The sequence below is a fragment of the Staurois parvus genome, unplaced genomic scaffold (assembly GCF_062004578.1).
Source record: "Staurois parvus isolate SC_StPar_1 unplaced genomic scaffold, SC_StPar_1.0 ptg000453l, whole genome shotgun sequence".
Classification (NCBI taxonomy): Eukaryota; Metazoa; Chordata; class Amphibia; order Anura; family Ranidae; genus Staurois; species Staurois parvus.
In genome coordinates, this window is record NW_028318249.1 from 3,256,722 (window position 1) to 3,279,985 (window position 23,264).

Consider the following 23,264-nt stretch of genomic DNA (forward strand, 5'->3'; position numbering starts at 1 on the left):
ACTGATTGGCCAATCAGTGATCACATATAGAGTAGTAAGCAAGATGTCACTTCCTGACATCATTGCTTACTACGTGTGAAATCTGTGAATGATCACAGAGGTCACATGGTACAAGGCTATAAACAACAGCCTTGTACCATGTGACAAGCTGTGACCAATCACAGCACTCGGAGTATTTCTCAATGGCTGCAGGAATGCAGCCAGAGAGAAGGAGAAATTATTGCTTTTATAGCCTTTAGGGGTGTAAAAAAAAAAAAAAAATCTTCATAACCCCCCACAAGGATCACAGTGTCACCATGTCTCCTCCCTGGGAGGGGAGGAGCTACAGCACCCTGACGTCACGCCGCCGACACCATGTGGGTCCCGGCGGCCATCTTTGGAATCGGGTCAGTTTGAGCTATTTTATCCCTGTCTTACTCTGTTCATCATTATATGGAATAAACAACCCACCTTTTTATAAACAATATTACGCTATCGGCCTCCTTTTTCTGGAGCTCCTTGTGGAGCTTTCATCACCCACAGAGCAGTTGTGCCAGTGCTGACAGCGGAGTTTTGAACAGTGAGGGACATCAGACCAGACCTTTTCCATCTTAAAGGGACCTCCAGGTTACTGAGAGTGTTAGTCTCTAAATACGCATACTGATTGCGCTTCTGGTGAGTGTGCAGTCTTTATCATTTTGAACACATCACCATTATACAGGATATGACCACCAGATACTGAAGATCATCACAATCTCCTGTGCACTTTATTTTGGACTATATAAGGATCATTCATTGATTTCTTGGCACCTGACACATTACCAGTCACTGCACAGTGACATGCTATATCACTAGTTACTATATTGTGTTGTGAGCACTTTATCACCTGGTGCCACTTTTACACACTTGCTTGCTTGGTATGTGTATATATGCATAATATCATTTGTGAAGTGACATTATTATACGGTACCACTTAGTCACCTTATTCTCAGTAAGCTCTATGTCACCTATTGTTTTATAAGCTGATATATTACTTATGATTATAATCCTTTAGCGCTACACCCCATTTTATACATGCATTTTGAAGGTTTTTTTGGTACCTTGTGGTTTTTTTGGTACCTTGTGGTGTTTTAGCAGCTTTATATGACTTTTTAGCGCTCACTTATCCTCCTATGTAAAAAAAAACCCCAAATAATATAAAAAAAAAAATAGAAATGTAAAAAAATTTTAAAAATTATAATTTTTGGTTATAAACTAATTTGGGTTATTTTTTTTTTTTTTTACTAAAAAGATAACTGAATAAATTTTGGCCAAGATTTATGAAGAAAGATTTGCTAAATTTTATAAGAAAAACACTTTTCAAAATATTTGGACTTTTTCATTTATATAGCAAAAAAAATAAATAAAAAAATCCCAGTGGTGAATAAAAACCACCAAAATAAAGCTTTAATCTGTCTCAAAAAAATGCTAATTCATATGGGTACAGTGTTGCATGACCGCGCAATTGTCATTCAAAGTGTGACAAAAGCTGAAAATTGGCCTGGACTGGAAGGGGGTGAAAGTCCGGACTTGAAGTGGTTAAATCAGAAGGCAATCAGAAGCACAGGAGCGGAATATTCTACACATTATGGAGTGGGGTACGTCAGAGGCCCAGATAAAATACAATATATTCTTCATTACATAGGTTAGAAACAGTCAGGCATCAGTGTCACCCCTGTCAATAGTCTTCATTAAAGTCAAATATCATCCCACGCATGATACAGCTATAAATATACCTCCCTCCTGATGTATAAATGTCCTGCGTGTGACACCACCAGACTCTGTAATGAGCGCCACATTGTGCGAGGACGCCCGTCGCTCAGCTGCACAAACAGGAACGGCGCTGAAAGCGTGTGCCCAATCCGACGAGGACGTCTCAGAGCTGGTTTTCCCCTTAATTGATGTTGTTAGACTTCAGTACGTTAAGCTTTTTGTAAATCTCTATTAAAAAGCTTTTATGAGGCCCGGCCTACGTTTCCAAGGCAACAAGAGATGGTAATTTGCCTGAGAATGGAGGACCCTTGCTCACCCCATCCCTCGGCGCGCGCTCTGGTAACATGTATTTTTAGTTGAAAGCGCTGACCTCCACTAAATTAAAAATGATTTCTGGAAAGAGTGCAGAGCTCAAAAAAAATCAATAACCTCTCAAAGGGAAACGGCGGCCTTTTCAACAAATATTTTTGGAGAAATATGTCGATAGGATCAGGTTAATGTGGATGATATGAAACATGTGTATTCTGGTTTCAAAAATCCTTGTTGGTTTGTATAATATCCATCAATTCTACAACATACAAAGACATTGTGGATGATTGCATGCCTCCACCCTTGTGGTAACAGACTTGGTGTGGAGGTATACAAAGTAACAATGTTTATAAACATCAATCAGGCAGGAGATAGAGAGATACAAAGTAACATTGTTTATAAACATTGATCAGATGGGAGATATAGAGATACAAAGTAACATTGTTTATAAACATTGATCAGATGGGAGATATAGAGATACAAAGTAAAATTGTTTATAAACATCAATCAGGCAGGAGATAGAGAGATACAAAGTAACATTGTTTATAAACATCGATCAGGCAGGAGATAGAGAGATACAAAGTAACATTGTTTATAAACATTGATCAGACGGGAGATAGAGAGATACAAAGTGACATTGTTTATAAACATTGATCAGACGGGAGATAGAGAGATACAAAGTAACATTGTTTATAAACATTGATCAGACGGGAGATAGAGAGATACAAAGTAACATTGTTTATAAACATCGATCAGGCAGGAGATAGAGAGATACAAAGTGACATTGTTTATAAACATTGATCAGACGGGAGATAGAGAGATACAAAGTAACATTGTTTATAAACATTGATCAGATGGGAGATAGAGAGATACAATGTAACATTGTTTATAAACATCGATCAGGCAGGAGATAGAGAGATACAATGTAACATTGTTTATAAACATTTATCAGACAGAAGATAGAGAAATTCAAAGTAACATTGTTTCTAAACATTGATCTGATGGGAGATAGAGAGATGCAAAGTAACATTGTTTATAAACATTGATCAGGTGGGAGATAGATAAAAAGTAACATTGTTTATAAACATCGATCAGACGGGAGATGGAGAAATACAAAGTAACATTGTTTATAAACATCGATCAGGCAGGAGATAGAGAGATACAAAGTAACATTGTTTATAAACATTGATCAGGTGGGAGATAGATAAAAAGTAACATTGTTTATAAACATTGATCAGACGGGAGATGGAGAGATACAAAGTAACATTCTTTATAAACATCGATCAGGCAGAAGATGGAGAGATACAATGTAACATTGTTTATAAACATTGATCAGACGGGAGATAGAGAGATGCCAAGTAACATTGTTTATAAACATTGATCATACAGGAGATAGAGAGATACAAAGTAACATTGTTTACAAACGCTGATCATACAGGAGATAGCTACAAAGTAACATTGTTAGTTTTGAATTATGGCTTCATCCACATAGACATATGCATATTTTCTGTACGGAATGCAGGCTCTTGATGGCAGAGCTAGCAGAGGATCCTGCATTAATAACATGCCTAAAGTACTTGCATTTAGATGCATACAGCGCTCTTACATGTGCACATGTTTACACGCGTAAAATATTCAGATATGTATGGGCCAGGATACAAATTGTGTTCTAGTTTTTAGTACGCAGCTACTGTAAATGCAGTACATATTTTCGTTTGTGGACACGTGTGTTTGGACCCTTTAATTCCTATAGTGCTGCATTTGCGTAGATACATACAAAACTTTATGCTGTATGAATCTAAATGCAGTGTTTTATCATGGCCATACATGCTTCGATAAATGATCCATTTCTTTTCTGATTGATCTCTTCCAATAGGAATAATTGATCTGTATTGGACAATGCACATGAGAGTCACTTCACTGCAGCACACACTAGGGCAGTAAATGTGATATGAGCTGCGCATGCATGGCTCAGACTAATTTTATCACTTACAGGCCTGGAGAGGCATTTATAACAGAAGAAATCACTAGGTTCTGTTATAAAACGCTGCCTGTCAGCAGGGGTTTTCAGAAGAGAGTTTACTACCACTTTAAAGCTCCAATTTGAGCTGGAAAATCTCTTTCAAGTAAGCCCAGATCCACCACTCTGATGTAGAAGAGTGAAGAATTACTACCACGATTGCAATGAATTTAATGACCGGAAAGGATCACAGTAAATCCTGGTGCTTGAACCGACCATATGAGATTAGGATTTTCCCATTCAATGTTCTAAGGGGCAGTCTTGCTTTTGACATCAGTTTGAGATGTTTCTGAAATCATTCAGAGTTCTTTGCAGGTGTAGTTGATCTGCTTTAAGCTGCTTTTCTTCTGAGAAATTTTGGAGTATGTCTGTAAAAATTTGTCGTCATCTACTGATGTTAGATAAAAACCACTGGCCCACAATCAGCTTTCCAACTCATACCAAAAGTGTTCAGTGAGTTAAGGTCCAAAAGGTCTTCAGTACGGCTGAGGTCCAAAAGGTCTTCAGTACGGCTGAGGTCCAAAAGGTCTTCAGTACGGCTGAGGTCCAAAAGGTCTTCAGTACGGCTGAGGTCCAAAAGGTCTTCAGTACGGCTGAGGTCCAAAAGGTCTTCAGTACGGCTGAGGTCCAAAAGGTCTTCAGTACGGCTGAGGTCCAAAAGGTCTTCAGTACGGCTGAGGTCCAAAAGGTCTTCAGTACGGCTGAGGTCCAAAAGGTCTTCAGTACGGCTGAGGTCCAAAAGGTCTTCAGTACGGCTGAGGTCCAAAAGGTCTTCAGTACGGCTGAGGTCCAAAAGGTCTTCAGTACGGCTGAGGTCCAAAAGGTCTTCAGTACGGCTGAGGTCCAAAAGGTCTTCAGTACGGCTGAGGTCCAAAAGGTCTTCAGTACGGCTGAGGTCCAAAAGGTCTTCAGTACGGCTGAGGTCCAAAAGGTCTTCAGTACGGCTGAGGTCCAAAAGGTGTGCAGTACGGCTGAGGTCCAAAAGGTGTGCAGTACGGCTGAGGTCCAAAAGGTGTGCAGTACGGCTGAGGTCCAAAAGGTGTGCAGTACGGCTGAGGTCCAAAAGGTCTTCAGTACGGCTGAGGTCCAAACGGTGTTCAGTACGGCTGAGGTCCAAAAGGTGTTCAGTACGGCTGAGGTCCAAAAGGTGTTCAGTACGGCTGAGGTCCAAAAGGTGTTCAGTACGGCTGAGGTCCAAAAGGTGTTCAGTACGGCTGAGGTCCAAAAGGTGTTCAGTACGGCTGAGGTCCAAAAGGTGTTCAGTACGGCTGAGGTCCAAAAGGTGTTCAGTACGGCTGAGGTCCAAAAGGTGTTCAGTACGGCTGAGGTCCAAAAGGTGTTCAGTACGGCTGAGGTCCAAAAGGTGTTCAGTACGGCTGAGGTCCAAAAGGTGTTCAGTACGGCTGAGGTCCAAAAGGTGTTCAGTACGGCTGAGGTCCAAAAGGTGTTCAGTACGGCTGAGGTCCAAAAGGTGTTCAGTACGGCTGAGGTCCAAAGGTGCTCAGTACGGCTGAGGTCCAAAGGTGCTCAGTACGGCTGAGGTCCAAAGGTGCTCAGTACGGCTGAGGTCCAAAGGTGTTCAGTACATTCCTTCACACTGAACCAGTCAAAACATGTCTTTTTGGAGCTGGCTATGTATACAGGGCCACAGTTATGGTGGAACAGAAAAGGGCCTTCACCAAACTGTTACCAAAAGGTTGGAATTGGCTAAAATGTCTGTATTACTAAAGTACCTTTCACTGGAAACACCTCCTATTTTTGGCCTTATGGTGCAAGTCATACAAGGAACTACCTGACTAAAGACAAATTAAATAGGCTATTTAGGGTAGTCCCTCAAACTATAGTTGTTGGTAATTCTAAAGCTGGTTGTATAATCGTATAGCAATATGTGGCCATTCTTATCAATAAACCATACATCACGGAAGCTACCAAAAAAGAAAAGTTCTATCTTGTTTCTTAAGAACTAACTAATGATCCCTTCAACTTCCTTGCTCTGGTCCAATGAATAAAAATGACAGATAAAAATGGCTTCTGGAAACAATATCATTATTGGTGATAGATCATGGATATATTGTTCTTCTTGGGATAACATTGCTGATGAACAGCTTTATTGCAGTCACCTAATGTCCTAAAAAGTTATCTGTCTCCAGGAAGCAGTTAGTGGGATAAACATCTTGTAAAAAGAATTCCCCTTCAAAGAATTCTTCCCAAACTCTGATCAGTTGACCATATAACTTGAATGGTACCCCAATGCTCCAAGGGCGTTCTACAATGCAGGTGCAACGTATGGCAACATATGGTGACATTACCAAAAAAAAAAAAAGGATCATGCATGATTTTTACCACAATGGGAGGGGAGGGGTAGTTAACGCACTGCAAAGACATCATCTTGCTTTTAAAGTGCATTTCTACTTTTGCAGCCAAACTGGGAGAGCCCCTACTTTGTATACACTATATTGTCAAAGTATTGGGCCAGCCCTCCAAATCATTGGATTCAGGTGTTCCAATCACCTTCATGGCCACAGGTGTATAAAATCAAGCACCTAGATATGCAGACTGCTTCTACAAACATTTGTGAAAGAATGGGTCGCTCTCAGGAGCTCAGTCAATTCAAGCGTGGAACCGTCCGTGACATTTCCTGGCTACTAAATATTCCACGGTCAACTGTTAGTGGGATAAGAACAAAGTGGAATCAACTGGGAACAACAGAAACTCAACCACCAAGTGGTAGGCCATGCAAAATGACAGAGCGGGGTCACCAACTGTTTGCAAAGTCAGTAGCTAAAGACCTCCAAACTTCGTGTGGCCTTCAGATTAGCACAACAACAGTATGTAGAGAGCTTCATGGAATGGGTTTCCATGGTTGAGTAGCTGCATCCAAGCCTTACATCACCAAGTGCAATGCAAAGCGTTGGATGCCGTGGTGTAAAGCACGCCACCACTGGACTCTAGAGCAGTGGAGACGAGTTCTCTGGTGTGACCAATCATGCTTCTCTGTCTGGCAATCTGATGGACGTGTCTGGGTTGCCAGAAGGTCGGTATTTGCCTGATTGCATTGTGCCAAGTGTACGGTTTGGTGCAGGGTTGTTTTTTAGGGATTGGGCTTGGCCTCCAAGTTCCAGTGAAGGGAACTCTTAAGGCATTAGCATACCAAGACATTTTGGACAATTTCATGCTCCCAACTTTGTGGGAACAGTTTGGGGATGGCCCCTTCCTGTCCCAACATGACTGCGCACCAGTGCACAAAGCAAGGTCCATAAATACATGGATGAGTTTGGGGTGGAGGAACTTGACTGGCCTGCACAGAGTCCTGACCTCAATCTGACAGAACACCTTTGGGATGAATTAGACTGCGAGCCAGACCTTCTTGTCCGACATCAGTGCCTGACCTCACAAATGTTCTTCTGGAAGAATGGTCAAACCTTCCCATAGACACCCTCCTAAACCTTGTGAACAGCCCTCCCAGAAGAGTTGAAGCTGATATAGCTACAAAGGGCGGGGCCAACTCAATATTGAACCCTAAGGACTAAGACTGGGATGCCATTAAAGTTCATGTGCGTGTAAAGGCCGGCCGACCAATACTTTTGGCAATATAGTGAATGTTACATGTCCCTATTCTGGAAACTCCAGCCCTGAAAAAGTCTACTTATGCAGGCCATAGACAGGTTGTTTATCGGCTGAGTTTTCGTCCGAACGAAAAACCGGCCGATATTCACACTGTTAGTGGGGAAATGCAGTCGGCGGTTTTTCGCGGATCTTCTCATTTCCTTTTATTAGTCATGCTGGAAAATCCAAAAAAAACGGCCGTTTTTCGTAAGCATTGGTGGCAGCATCCATGGCAGCAACAACTGATTTTTTGCTTAACGGCCAACAATTTGGCCGATAAATGGCCCGCCTATGGCCAGCCTTTGTTCTCTTTCTTAGGGGCTTGGGGAGGTTTTGTCATATTTAACACAGTTTGCACTGTGCTGGAAGATCTCATTATCAGTTGTAAACTAGATATGAACACATCTGTTCCAACAAAGGGTTACATATTTAGAAACTTGATTTCTCCATTGTATGTTAATGAGGGGAAGATCACCCTGTCCTTAGCCCTTCTATTGGGACAGATCACACTGACCTTGTTTAGAGATGCTTTCAGTCAGTCATGACACCTTCCACTAAGAAGCATATAAAGGTAAGGAATATTAAAAACGTTCAATCTTTTCGTTACAAGGGCCACATTGTACATTCCACATATACCGTGGGCCAGAAAAAAAATCTGTTTTACAAATGAACAAATAAACATGCTCCAAGACATACATTTATCTCACAAGCCCCCCATCACCTCCGAGTCCCCCCTGCACAACAGAGGGTCGTCCCCCCCGGCAAATCAGAGCCCTTAGTGGATATAACAGGTCCCCTCTGCACATCAGAGGCCCACACTGAACATCTTCCTGACATCAGAGTCCCCTCTGCACATCAGACCACTCCCCTGAACATCAGATGCCCCCTCTGCACTCTAGAGCCCCTTTGCACATCAGCATCATCTCATGCACATCAGCCACCCCTCATCATCAGAGGTCCCCTCTGCACACTAGAGCTTCTCTGAACATCAGCACCCTCCCCTGAACATCCATAGCACCCTCTGCATATCAGATCCCTCCCTTGAACATCAGAGGCTCCCACTACACACCAGCTCCCCTCCCCCAACATCGGAGTCCCCATTTGTACATCAGAACCCTCCCCTGGACATTAAAGGCCCCCTCTGCATATCAGAACCCCCTGCATATCAGAGTCCTCTACCCCCAGACATCAAAGTCTCCCTCTTCACATCAAAGCCCCCCCCCCCTGGACATGAGAGGCCTCCTTGGCACATCAGAGCACCCCTGGACATCAGAGGCCCCTTACTCATCAGATCTCCTTCTTCCACATTACAGATCCCTCTATATCCCTATATCCTGCCTTTTTCAATCTTCACCATAGCAGGAACATGGCACAGGGTGAGAGGTGCAGCAGGTCTAGATAGAGGGTGAGAGGTGGAGCAGGTCTAGATGGAGGGTGAGAGGTGGAGCAGGCCATCTTCTGAATGCTGGGGTAGCCCTAGATGCTGCCACCCTGGATCCGTGTCATGTGTTTACAAGGTACAGACATCCACACCATAGCCATGAATGATGCTGTGTGCTCTGGTCTATCAGCATCATTGGTTGTTATGGTGCTGACAGCTGGTCTGCCAGCACCATAGAAACACATTATTATTATTATTATTATACAGTATTTATAAAGCGCCAATAGTTCGCTCAGTGCTGTACATTACACACATGACAGGACAAATTACTGAGAGCCAAGTATAATCATGAAGCCGGCCAGATGTGGTCCTCAAACCGTAGTTTGGAGACCCCTTTTCGAATCCGTGTCTTTAATCTTTTCCACTCTTGGATAAATTACCTGTTGATCCTGCCAGTCACTTTGACGTCCTACTTCTTGGTGGCAATGATCTGTAGCCTCTTCTGCATTACCACTGCGATGCGCATGCTCCCGATCTACTCACAAGCAAGCCAAGTCCATAAATGGCTTATATGGGGCTTGATTCCCCTAGCTGCCCACATCATAAACAACAACCCCGCCAATAGGGTAGACTGTGTCTTTATGGACAGCATCTCATCCAGGGAGTCTCACTGTCATAATACTGCATGCCAGACCATCAACAGTGTAATAGCACATAGAGGAGGTAAATAACCTGCAGCGGTGTAATTAGTGCAAGTGGCACTGTGAATTAGTCCATTTATCTGGGCTGGGCAGAGCAAGCCTGCCTAACAAGAATAAAAGAAGGCATAGAAGAGATTTTTCAAGTAACATTTCCTATATGTAGCCAGGTGCTTCACTAAGAATGGACAGTGAGAGAAACACTGGCAGCAGCTGCTTTCTGTAGCTGCTGCCCTGTGGTGCTGAACTGGTAACAGCAATATCAGCCAGAGGAGGGAGCTGCTGAGCAGGAAAAGTCTGATAGACTACAGTCAGACAACACTGCACCATGGAACTGTAGTCCAGAGGAGAGAGACTCTGTTGTAAGCAAGAGTTTTTGAACTGCATTTCCTAGAGAGAGATTGCCAGGAGGAGGGGAAAGGCTGCATGTTCTCAGGCTGTACAGAACACAGCTTCATCTTGCCATAAGGGAGACCTGAGAGTGCACATCGCTGTCTAGAGTGCAACATCACTACTGTAGGTCGGTGGCCTGAGCAGGATCTGGAGTGCTGAATTCAGGGGTACTGAGAGACTCAGCTCCAGCCCACTTGCCCCGGTTCCTAGACATCATTCAACCAATTTCCTGGTTCAGACAGAGCTGTTGCAGTGAACAGTAGCGTCTCTAACTACAAGCGCTGACCCATCGCTAGCGTTATTCAGGTGTGCCTTTGTAACTTTATCAAATAAGTTGCCTACTTATTGATTAATAAATTGTATAGAGTGTCTATACTTAGGAGGTCCTTCTCTATCCCTTCTGCTTTACATGTACTGGAGCCAGCTCCTGCTCACCCTATGAAGCTTGCCCTTAGTGGATGGACAGCCCCCTCTTAACCTAACTTATGGATAGGCTTTAAATTAAATTAAAAACTAATATACTGAGTACTTAGAGACTCATTCTATAACTGGAAGTGTCTATTAGTTTTAGCCCTTTCTTTTACATTTAATCCTAGAGTCACCTGGGAGCAAAGCAGAGAGTGGACTAATTGATGTATGTGAACTATAATATCGCTGGGATTTATTAACTGTTGCTAAAGAGAATAAGCTCTGTAGGAACGGACCATACAGCCATCTAGTAGCCTTATTGCTGCTTGCAGGATTGACTAGAACTATTCTCATGTACAACTGGGCCCCAACGCTAGGCGGCTGAAGACTTACCTTTCACAGGTGCTACACAGAGACCTTTACCTATTGCTTATGCTAAGATGTACCTCTCAGGAGACATTGCACCATATCCTAGCCATCCTCCTAGGCTGCACTCTAGACTAGTTATAGTAATATTATTCACATTGCTGTAAATGCTTACTGTATATGCATTATTTATTGCTGACTTTGCTGATTAATCCCAGTCTAGTGGTACAGAACTGTATTCTAAGTTACCTTGGCATAGTGATTATGTTGTGTAGCAGACAGGGGCGGACTGACAACTCATGGGGCTGCCAGGCAATAGGGGATTATGGGGCCCCTGTGTCCTTGCCCAAACTCAAAAAAGCCTATGAAAAAGGTACCAGGGGCATCTCATGGGGCCCCCTACTGACCCTGGGCCCTTGGGCAGTGCCCGAGTTTCCAAATGGTCAGTCCGCCCCTGATAGCAGACTGTGTATGAACCTACCTTCTGTGTGTTCATTTATGCTCAAACCACCATTTCTTCTAACCTATACTGATACATTGAGTCCACTTACCACTAAACAGTCTTGTGTCTATCTCCTGGTGTAATGCTAGCTATACTGGTGTTCTTATAAGTGCTTGCAGTATCTTTCAGGTCAACTAGGTGTGTTAGAGGGGCTGAGGTTGTTCTGCAAGTTTGAGGCGCTGAACTGATCATTAGCAACCGGCTCCCCCAGGGGTAGCGATACATATATATTGAACTCTGCAGAGAGACCACTGTTTCCCCACAGAGAGCAAGGGTTCCTCTTTGCAGCATGTTGGCAGGGGACAGGATTTTCTACTCAGGCTGTGGCTGCTTTCTAAAGAAAACCAACTGTAAGACTTTGTTTTGATGCACCTGGAATATGTTTACCTGACTAAAACTTAAAATTCGATTGCGATTTAAGTATAGGTCCACTTTGAAAGGTATATTCACATCGATCTCTATACAGGATCTAGAAAAGTGACAGGTATGGAAGAAAAGGGAGCACAGGGACTTTGGAGCCATAAGGAGCAGCTTTTTCATCAGTTAAAAGACAGCCTAAGGACATCAAGCTGATGGGGCCAGATATATAATGTAGGTTTCTGCGTAAGCCATAGGATGAGAGAGATGGCAGGGCGCCGGGCCCGCTCCCTATACACAGCAGGCTACAAGGCATGGCACCGTAATGAGCTGCTAATTCAACATTCCACAATGCATGTGGCCTCCAGCATGAATGTTAAAAAAGATTTTCTGAGACCCCGAGGTATCCTACATAGCAATAAAATCCCAGTTAAGGGTCAGACGGATCTTAGCTTGACATTTGCTCGGGGAAGGATGACAGATCTAAGCTTTATCCAACATCATTAGCTGTAAACCAAATTCAAGATCTCATCCCCGGCATGCATTCCGTTATCTCAACAAGAGAGGAAAGGACACTTCAGGGGGTTCAGCTACTTCCTCTATAATAACGGCCTCAGAATATACAGGCATGTCCCTGTATATAGGAACAATTGAGCTCCCAAGAATGGTGCCACCCTGAAACAACAGCTGAAATATCTCCATATACATAGATCTCATCCAAAATGACTGGACAGTTATTACTGATACCACTCAAAACAAAATCATTAACAAAATAAAATTTTTTGCTAGAAAATTGCTTTGAACTCCCAAACATTATATATATATCAGAGAATAAAATGGTGGGTGTTGCAATTTGTTTATATTACATGGTATTTATGCAGCGGCTTTTTAAATTATATTTGGAAAAGATGTGCAAAGTCAGCGAGAACAGGTTGAAAAAACTAAACTCAAGGACCAACGTACTTACCTGAAACTGCATTCACGTGACAGGGCAGGTCCAGGAGGATCTGGAACTCATCTAGGCCGGGAAAACCCAAAATATCCAGTTTAGGAGTTATGGAAGGGAGACCATACTATTGGAGTAAGAAGCCAGGGTTCAACCCAACTCACTGGGCTCTACCCAATACCAGGACCAGGTCCTTTAGCCCCAAAGGTGGGACCGAACACCCAAAATATCCAGGTTAAGAATTATGGAATGGAGATCATACTATAGGAGAAAAGAAGCCAGGGGTCCAACCAACTCTCCTGGCTCTACAAAATGGTGAGACCAGGTCCTTTAGCACCGAAGGTGGACAGGAACATCCAAAATAGCCAGGTTGGGAATTATGGAATGAAGATCATACTAGTAGAGTAAGAATCCAGGGGTCAACCCAACTGACCAGGTTCTACCCAATGTTGGGACCAGGTTCTTTAACACCTAAGGTGGGCACGAACACCCAAAGTATTCAGGCTAGGAATTATGATATGAGTGCATACTATTGGAGTAAGAAGCCAGGGGTCCACCCAACTATCCAGGCTCTGCACAATGCAAAGAGAAGTATGGGTCAAGCAGTATGGAATGGAGATCATACTACTGGAAAAAGAAGCCAGGGGCCCACCCAACTAACTAGAGTCTACACAATGGTGGGACCAGGTCCTTTAGCACCCAAAGTGGACAGGACCACTCAAATTATCCAGGTTAGGATCCAATCAGTTATGCAGATATTAAAATGCCTTGATAGGTGGATGTCATGTTTTGGGGGGTAGTAAAACAATGTGGTTGAGTTTTTTCCTTTACTGCCTGACAGCTGCAGAGTAGCGGCCAGAGGTTTACACGTCATGGAATAAGAAGCCGGGGGTCCACCCAACTCACCATGCTCAACACAATGCCAGGACCAGGTCCTTTAGAACCCTACTCACCAGGATCTACCCAATGCAGGGGGCCAGGTTTTTTAGAATCCAGAGTGGACAGGAAAACCAAACATTTCCAAGTTAGGAATTATGGAAAGGAGATCATACAACTGGAATGAGAAGCCAGAAGTCAACTCAACTCACTGGGCTCTACCCAGTGCCGGGACCAGGTTCTTTAGCACCCAAGGTGGCCAGGAACGCAAAAATATCCAGGTCAGGGACTATGGAAGGGAGGCCATACTACTAAAGTAAGAAGCCAGGGGTCAGCTGAGCTTACTGGGCTCTACCCAATCTCAGGACCAGGTCCTTTAGCACCCAAAGAGCAAAGGCCATGGTGAACCCTTTCCCCCCATACATTAGCTGTAGTCACCATGATCTACCTAATGCAGGGGGCCAGGTTCTTTAGAATCCAGAGTGGGCAGAAACACCGAAAATTTCCAGGTCAGGAATTATGGAAAGGAGATCATACTACTGGAATGAGAAGCCAGAGGTCAACCCAACTCACCGGGCTCTACCCAATGCCGGGACCAGGTTCTTTAGCACCCAAGGTGGGCAGGAATGCAAAAATATCCAGGTCAGGGACCATGGAAGAGAGGCCATACTACTGGAGTGAGAAGCCAGGGGTCGGCTGAACTTACTGGGCTCTACCCAATCTCAGGACCAAGTCCTTTAGCACTCAAAGGGCAAAAGGCCATGGTGAACCTTTTCCCCCCATACATTAGCTATAACTTATTTTAGCAGCATCGGTTGCCTTCTTTTCTATACCCCCCAGATTAGCGGCCAGAGGTTTACACATCGTGGAATAAAAAGCCAGGGGTCCACCCAACTCACCAGGCTCTACACAATGCCAGGACCAGGTCCTTTAGAACCTTACTCACCATGATCTACCCAATGCAGGGGGCCAGGTTCTTTAGAATCCAGAGTGGGCAGGAACACCAAAAATTTCCAGGTCAGGAATTATGGAAAGGAGATCATACTACTGCAATGAGAAGCCAGAGGTCAACCCAACTCACCGGGCTCTACCCAATGCCGGGACCAGGTTCTTTAGCACCCAAGGTGGGCAGGAATGCAAAAATATCCAGGTCAGGGACTATGGAAGGGAGGCCATACTACTGGAGTGAGAAGCCAGGGGTCGGCTGAACTTACTGGGCTCTACCCAATCTCAGGACCAAGTCCTTTAGCACTCAAAGGGCAAAGGCCATGGTGAACCCTTTCCCCCCATACATTAGCTATAACTTATTTTAGCAGCATAGGTTGCCTTCTTTTCTATGCCCCCTAGATTAGCGGCCAGAGGTTTACACATCGTGGAATAAAAAGTCAGGGGTCCACCCAACTCACCAGGCTCTACACAATGCCAGGACCAGGTCCTTTAGAACCTTACTCACCATGATCTACCCAATGCAGGGGGCCAGGTTCTTTAGAATTCAGAGTGGGCAGGAACACCGAAAATTTCCAGGTCAGGAATTATGGAAAGGAGATCATACTACTGGAATGAGAAGCCAGAGGTCAACCCAACTCACCGGGTTCTACCCAATGCCGGGACCAGGTTCTTTAGCACCCAAGGTGGGCAGGAATGCAAAAATATCCAGGTCAGGGACTATGGAAGAGAGGCCATACTACTGGAGTGAGAAGCCAGGGGTCGGCTGAACTTACTGGGCTCTACCCAATCTCAGGACCAAGTCCTTTAGCACTCAAAGGGCAAAGGCCATGGTGAACCCTTTCCCCCCATACATTAGCTGTAACTTATTTTAGCAGCATAGGTTGCCTTCTTTTCTATGCCCCCTAGATTAGCAGCCAGAGGTTTACACATCATGGAATAAGAAGCGAGGGGTCCACCCAACTCACCAGGCTCTACACAATGCCAGGACCAGGTCCTTTAGAATCCTAGTCATCATGATCTACCTAATGCAGGGGGCCAGGTTCTTTAGAATCCAGAGTGGGCAGAAACACCGAAAATTTCCAGGTCAGGAATTATGGAAAGGAGATCATACTACTGGAATGAAAAGCCAGAGGTCAACCCAACTCACCGGGCTCTACCCAATGCCGGGACCAGGTTCTTTAGCACCCAAGGTGGGCAGGAATGCAAAAATATCCAGGTCAGGGACTATGGAAGGGAGGCCATACTACTGGATTAAGAAATCAGGGGTCGGCTGAACTTACTGGGCTCTACCCAATCTCAGGATCAGGGCCAGGTTCTTTAGAATCCAGAGTGGGCAGGAACACTGAAAATTTCCAGGTCAGGAATTATGGAAAGGAAATCATACTACTAGAATGAGAAGCCAGAGGTCAACCCAATGCAGGGGGTCAGGTTATTTAGAATCCAGAGTGGGCAGGAACACCAAAAATTTCCAGGTCAGGAATTATGGAAAGGAGATCATACTACTGGAATGAGAAGCCAGAGATCAACCCAACTCACCGGGTTCTACCCAATGCCGGGACCAGGTTCTTTAGCACCCAAGGTGGGCAGGAATGCAAAAATATCCAGGTCAGGGACTATGGAAGAGAGGCCATACTACTGGAGTGAGAAGCCAGGGGTCGGCTGAACTTACTGGGCTCTACCCAATCTCAGGACCAAGTCCTTTAGCACTCAAAGGGCAAAAGGCCATGGTGAACCCTTTCCCCCCATACATTAGCTATAACTTATTTTAGCAGCATAGGTTGCCTTCTTTTCTATGCCCCCTAGATTAGTGGCCAGAGGTTTACACATCGTGGAATAAAAAGCCAGGGGTCCACCCAACTCACCAGGCACTACACAATGCCAGGACCAGGTCCTTTAGAACCTTACTCACCATGATCTACCCAATGCAGGGGGCTAGGTTCTTTAGAATCCAGAGTGGGCAGGAACACCAAAAATTTCCAGGTCAGGAATTATGGAAAGGAAATCATACTACTAGAATGAGAAGCCAGAGGTCAACCCAATGCAGGGGGCCAGGTTCTTTAGAATCCAGAGTGGGCAGGAACACCGAAAATTTCCAGGTCAGGAATTATGGAAAGGAAATCATATTACTAGAATGAGAAGCCAGAGGTTAACCCAATGCAGGGGGCCAGGTACACCAAAAATTTCCAGGTCAGGAATTATGGAAAGGAGATCATACTACTGGAATGAGAAGCCAGGAGGTCAACCCAACTCACCGGGCGCTACCCAATGCCGGGACCAGGTTCTTTAGCACCCAAGGTGGGCAGGAATGCAAAAATATCCAGGTCAGGGACTATGAAAGGGAGGCCATACTACTGGAGTGAGAAGCCAGGGGTCGGCTGAACTTACTGGGCTCTACCCAATCTCAGGATCAGGGCCAGGTTCTTTAGAATCCAGAGTGGGCAGGAACACCAAAAATGTCCAGGTCAGGAATTATGGAAAGGAAATCATACTACTAGAATGAGAAGCCAGAGGTCAACCCAATGCAGGGGGCCAGGTTCTTTAGAATCCAGAGTGGGCAGGAACACCAAAAATTTCCAGGTCAGGAATTATGGAAAGGAGATCATACTACTGGAATGAGAATCCAGAGGTCAACTCAACTCACCGGGCTCTACCCAGTGCTGGGACCAGGTTCTTTAGCACCAAAGGTGGGCAGGAACACAAAAATATCCAGGTCAGGGACTATGGAAAGGAGGCCATACTACTGGAGTGAGAAGCCAGGGGTCGGCTGAACTTACTGGGCTCTACCCAATCTCAGGACCAGGTCTATAAGCACCCAAAGATCAAAGGCCATGATGAACCCTTTCCCCCCATACATTAGCTGTAACTCATTTTAGCAGCCTTCTTTTCTATGCCCCCTTAAATGAGCAATTAACTCTTGCTGTGTGGGCACAGAACATGTTTACGTTTCCCTGAGTGGGGCTTTAAATTTCCCTTCTGCATAAACTTTGAAAACATATATAAGAAATGAACCAATATATTGATATGGAATGTAGCAGAGCGTATAACGCACCCATAGAACGGCTCCCAACATTGGGGAGTTCTTCCTTCATCCGACGCTCCCGCGGTTTTAGTGTTGATCAAATCAGCCGTAAAGGCAATATTAGCGTGTAATGAAAAAAATACAACACCTTCGCAGCCGCCGTAATCATAAACAAGGGTGCTTGCCCTGAAAACAGGCTGCTCGCTAATAAGTATTCATTATCAGGGGGATGTGCACGCCACCAAATCAGAAGGCGCGCCATGAATTATGCAAACAACAAAACGGGGGCTCGTAAAGAGCCGAAAGGCATTAACGCAAACCATTAATATTCCCCAGCATGCCCCGATCCTGAATCTTCTCCAACAAAGACTCATCTTCTCCGCTCCAAATTCACTTACATGATTAAAGAGCTCCGAGGCACGCAGGAGATTGTGCGAAAATGAAAGGAGGGAAATGAAGAAATCGTTACAATGTAACCATTTATTCAATAGAGTGCACCCCAAAAAATGTCTCTCCCCCCTTTTTTAAGATGATTGACAGGACAGCTTACATTGAGTGCAGCCGAGGGGAGGGGGGGAGTCACAAAGAAATACAAAGAATCCAGACACACACTAATTCCTTATGGTTCCCTCATCTACTAAACCACAAAGTCCAGACAATATACTCTACAAGGCAGGAAATTGCTGGAACTTGCACTTGAACGGTCACTGGAAAACCAAGGGTTAAAGCCAAAGTTCTCCTCCCCCACCCATATCAGAATTTTTAAATAATACCTTTCCATCTTCACGGCAGACCTTATTTTATGAGTTTACCGGGTCTCTGTGGTTCTCTATGCAAAACAGAGTCAGAGTCAATATTATATATTAAAAAAAAAAAAAAGGATCACTCGGCAAAATCTACCCTCACACAATATATTACCTACTATAATCACCCCTAAAGAAAAGTAACACTTTCACCCTTGAAAGCAAATAATAATAATAAACCTTTTCTTTCAAGAATACTCAAGAACTCATATAGAAAAATCCAAAATTAATACATAAATAAAATAAAAAACCAAAATAATATCCAAAATAAAATAAATTAATAAAATGTCCAAAATAGTGTCCAGAAAAATAGATAATATAAATAATAGTCCACCAAAAGCATCTCAATCCAGTGTATTCAATTTTCACTTCTCCATTCCGAACCTCGTGATACCTCAAGAAAATAAACAATAATAGCGTATTATCTTCCAAATATCATATAAGTGTATATACCTTAAACACATAAGTATATACTAAATAAGTGCAAAATATACCAATGTGCGCAAAAATATACTCAGATTCAACTGTGGGTAACATGTGAATCATGCAAAAATTAATCTGTGTACACTCCAGCAATAAGTGAAAAATAGTGTACACTCAAAGCAATAAAAGAAAAAAAAGGTTAAATCAATAAATAAAATTAAATTAAAAATAAAATAAATTAAATAAAATCAAGTGAGACAAATCAATAAATAAATTACATAATAACATAATAAAAAAATAAATTAAATAAATAAAAACAGAAAAGTGCTTTAAATAACGGAGTGCTCACTGTATTTATTGATTTGTCTCACTTGATTTTATTTATTTTATTTTTTTATTTTATTTATTTATCGATTAATCTTTTTTGTTCTGTTATTGCTTTGAGTGTTGAGTATATTATTGTGCACATTGGTATATTTTTGCACATATTTTGCACTTATTTAGTATATATTTATATGTTTAAGGTAAATACACTTCTATATATTATTATTATTATACAGGATTTATATAGCGCCAACAGTTTGCTCAGCGCTTTACAATATAAAGGGAGACAATACAGCAACAATACAGTTCAATACAAGAGGGATAGGAGGGCCCTGATCCAGGGAGCTTACAATCTAGGACAGTGGTTCTCAACCTTCCTAACGCCGTGACCCTTTAATACAGTTCCTCATGTTGTGGTGACCCCCAACCATAAAATTATTTACTCAGTAATTATAATTCATGAGTATTGTTTTACCTCCAATACTGCTGCTTTCTACACAGTAGCTGCTCTTTACACATCAGAAATATGTGTTTTCCGATGGTCTTAGGCGACCCCTGTGAAAGGGTCGTTCGACCCTCAAAGGGGTCGCGACCCACAGGTTGAGAGCCACTGATCTAGGAGATATATATGATAATACGTTAAGGCATCACCATGCCAATGACATTAATAAATAAAACCTTTTCAGTTTTCATTACATACTTCAGTTAAAAGTGGGTCCCAGCGCTCATCTATGCAATGCAGGCAGATCGCGGCTGGTGGGAGGGACCGGCATGGGGCTGTACATAGCTTCCAGACAACGTCACTGCCTCAGTACTCCTCTAGTGCCCCCTGACTAAAGCAGTGGACTGGCTCTTGGAAGGAGTTATGCAAATGTTAAAATGCCTTGATGGGCAGAGGTCAGGGCTCGCTCACACATGAGGTTGGGAGGGGTGGTGGTGGTAAAACCCTGCGGTTGAGTTGCCCTTTTACTGCCCCCACCTGCTACCCCCTTTACCTGCAGAGGCGGCGGCTGGGGATTTGCCACCACAGCAGGAATTATACCTTCTGTTGCATTCAAGTGAAGGGGGCAGCTCTGCAAGCCCCCCGTAACCGCAGTTGTGGCACTCAAGGGGTTATAGCCCCCTTAGCACCTGTCAAATGTTCTCCAGGGGCTTGTTGGCATCATATGGTCGCATCAAAGCGCATACTTTTTTTGCGTACTTTTTTGCGCAATCTCACGTCTTTTCGGCAGCCTATTCATTTCACTTGGCCGGCAAATATGCAAAAATTACGGCAGGCACGATTTTTTAGCAGCGCCAAACCGCGTGTTATTGCGGTGTCATGCGTTTTGGTGGCCATGAACACACCCCCATTAAGAATGAATTGCACCTGCATACATCTACAGGAGCCAATGCATTTCTGTGCAGTGCAGCAAAACACAGGTTCCCACACCGCCGGTGATATGAGACAAATTCATATCGCTCTTCAGAGACCGTTTTTGTGAATGAGCCCCTAGTCTGGAGGAGTGGGTGTTCCTAGGTAGGTTGTTATTTGCATAAAGAACCACCCTAGGTAACACCCACATGTGATGCTGAGCTTCCGTGGTTGAAAGAACTGTAATCCAATGAATGAAAGGGGGGAGGCAAGGGACAGTTAGGCTGGGGAGGAACGAGCTTAGATGATGCTGGACGTCGTCCAGCCAGGAAATGAAGGGGGGCTCTACCTGACTTGCTGCAGCTTCTATTGCACAATGTGAGAAACACAGCGTGCAGTGAAATATTAATGAATTGACATGCCTTGCTTGACTTAGTCTGTTTGGATTGTATAATCACCTGCTGACTTATCACTATCCACAGGCAGCTTAACTCTTCAGTAAGACACAGAGGATAAATCTGACAGTGTGCAGTGAAATCAGTACAGGAGAGAAGCCTGTAAAACAGAGATTGAAGGGTAGGCTGGAGGTCAGATTTAAAATGTTGCTAAACCCAGGACCCTGCATTCACAATATCCGGTGTCCCCGGACCCTGCATTCACAATATCCGATCTCCCCGGACCCCGCATTTACTATATCCGGTCTCCCCGGACCCTGCATTTACTATATCCACTCTCCCGGACCCTGCATTCACTATATCTGGTCTCCCCGGACCCTGCATTCACAATATCTGGTGTCCCCGGACCTTGTATTCACAATATCCGATCTCCCCGGACCCCGCATTCATTATATCCGATCTCCCCGGACCCCGCATTCATTATATCCGATCTCCCCGGACCCCGCATTCACTATATCTGATCTCCCCGGACCCCGCATTCACTATATCCGGTCTCCCCGGACCCTGCATTCACTATATCCGGTCTCCCCGGACCCTGCATTCACTATATCCGGTCTCCCCGGACCCTGCATTCACTATATCCGGTCTCACCGGACCCTGCATTCACTATATCCGGTCTCCCCGGACCCCGCATTCACTATATCCGGTCTCAACAGACCCCGCATTCACTATATCCGGTCTCCCCGGACCCTGCATTCACTATATCCGGTCTCCCCGGACCCTGCATTCACTATATCCGGTCTCACCGGACCCTGCATTCACTATATCCGGTCTCACCGGACCCCGCATTCACTATATCCGGTCTCCCCGGACCCCGCATTCACTATATCCGGTCTCCCCGGACCCCGCATTCACTATATCCGGTCTCCCCGGACCCCGCATTCACTATATCCGGTCTCCCCGGACCCCGCATTCACTATATTTGGTCTCATCGGACCCCGCATTCACTATATTTGGTCTCATCGGACCCCGCATTCACTATATCTGGTCTCCCCGGACCCTGCATTCACTATATCCGGTCTCCCCGGACCCTGCATTCACTATATCTGATCTCCCACAGTACACACAACATGGAAACACAATTATATTAGCAAATATAAACTGCTAAATACCTTTTCTCATCCGTAGTATATAGCCGTCTTGCGACTTCTATCAGTGTCCAGCCGAGCACTAGTTAATCTTGTAGGAGTTTTCATTCTCCTCTGACTGTCCTATAAGGCTGCATAACCCCTGATCAAACAAATAAAGCTACCCAGTTCAACTTGCCAGCCAGCTAACCAACAACAGTGGTCAGCAGCCCCAGTCTAAAAAAGGCTTTTATCAGCAAGGAACATGGATTGGTATCACTTATTAGAAAGGGGGGTAAGGAAGCCAGTTCAACTTTCCAGCCAGCTTGCCAACAACCAGACTGACCTGTCTAACAGTATGCGTTTAAAAACAGGGGTTCAGCTAGCACACATTTGCAAATACATACGAAAGCCGCAGAGCCACATCACGGCACCCCGAAATTCTGTGGTCCTAACTCTACAAATTTTGGGAATCCTCATAGTAGAGGCACATGTATTTAATGGATAGACTGAGGGCAGGTGGACCTGAGGGAGCCCACCCCTCCTTAAAGGAACAGCAGCGCACTGAACACCCAGCATATAGCACAATGGCAGCCAGGGTATCCAGTGCACCCCTCACCTACAATACAACATACAAAAGAGTGCCCCTTGCTGATAAAAAGCCATTTTTAGACTGGGGCTGCTGACCACTGTTGTTGGTTAGCTGGCTCGCAAGTTGAACTGGGTAGCTGTATTTGTTTGATATGTGATGCCTGTCCATGTTCACTGCTGCAAAAGCCAGTTATAGACCGGGGCGGTGACCACTCTTTTGCATAACCCCTGACCCTATGTCTGGACAGTGTTGACTGGCCCTGTGCTGATCCAAAAAAAAAAAAACAGCTCTCTATCCATACACACTAAACTGAGCATGTGCAGAGTGACTCCTGGAGCTCTGTACTATCAGCAGATGGATTGGGGACAGTAGAAGAAGGGGAGGATCAGAGAAGACAGGATCAAACAGCTTCTTTTTACACCAAACTGAGCATGTGCAGAGTGACTCCACACAATATGTCTTATCAGGAAATAAGAGAGGGACATTGGAAGAAGGGGAGGATTAGAGAAGACAGGATCAAATAATGTTTTTACACAATGCGGGGGATTAACCCCTTAGGTTCCACAGTGTGTAAAACAAGCATGCTTTACTGCATATACAGACTGATTTTACCTTTGTGGGTTTAATAAAATACAGTTTTCAGCCTCTGTTACACCCCAATGCTGCTGATCTCCTGCAACCTGTTC

At 44.3% G+C, this 23,264-nt stretch overlaps 1 protein-coding gene across 6 annotated transcripts in view; it reads right to left on the reverse strand.

The window, feature by feature from the left end:
* The window catches only part of MSRA (methionine sulfoxide reductase A), a 515,786-nt gene that overhangs the window by 295,690 nt on the left and 196,832 nt on the right, over positions 1–23,264 (reverse strand). The window lies entirely within an intron of this gene.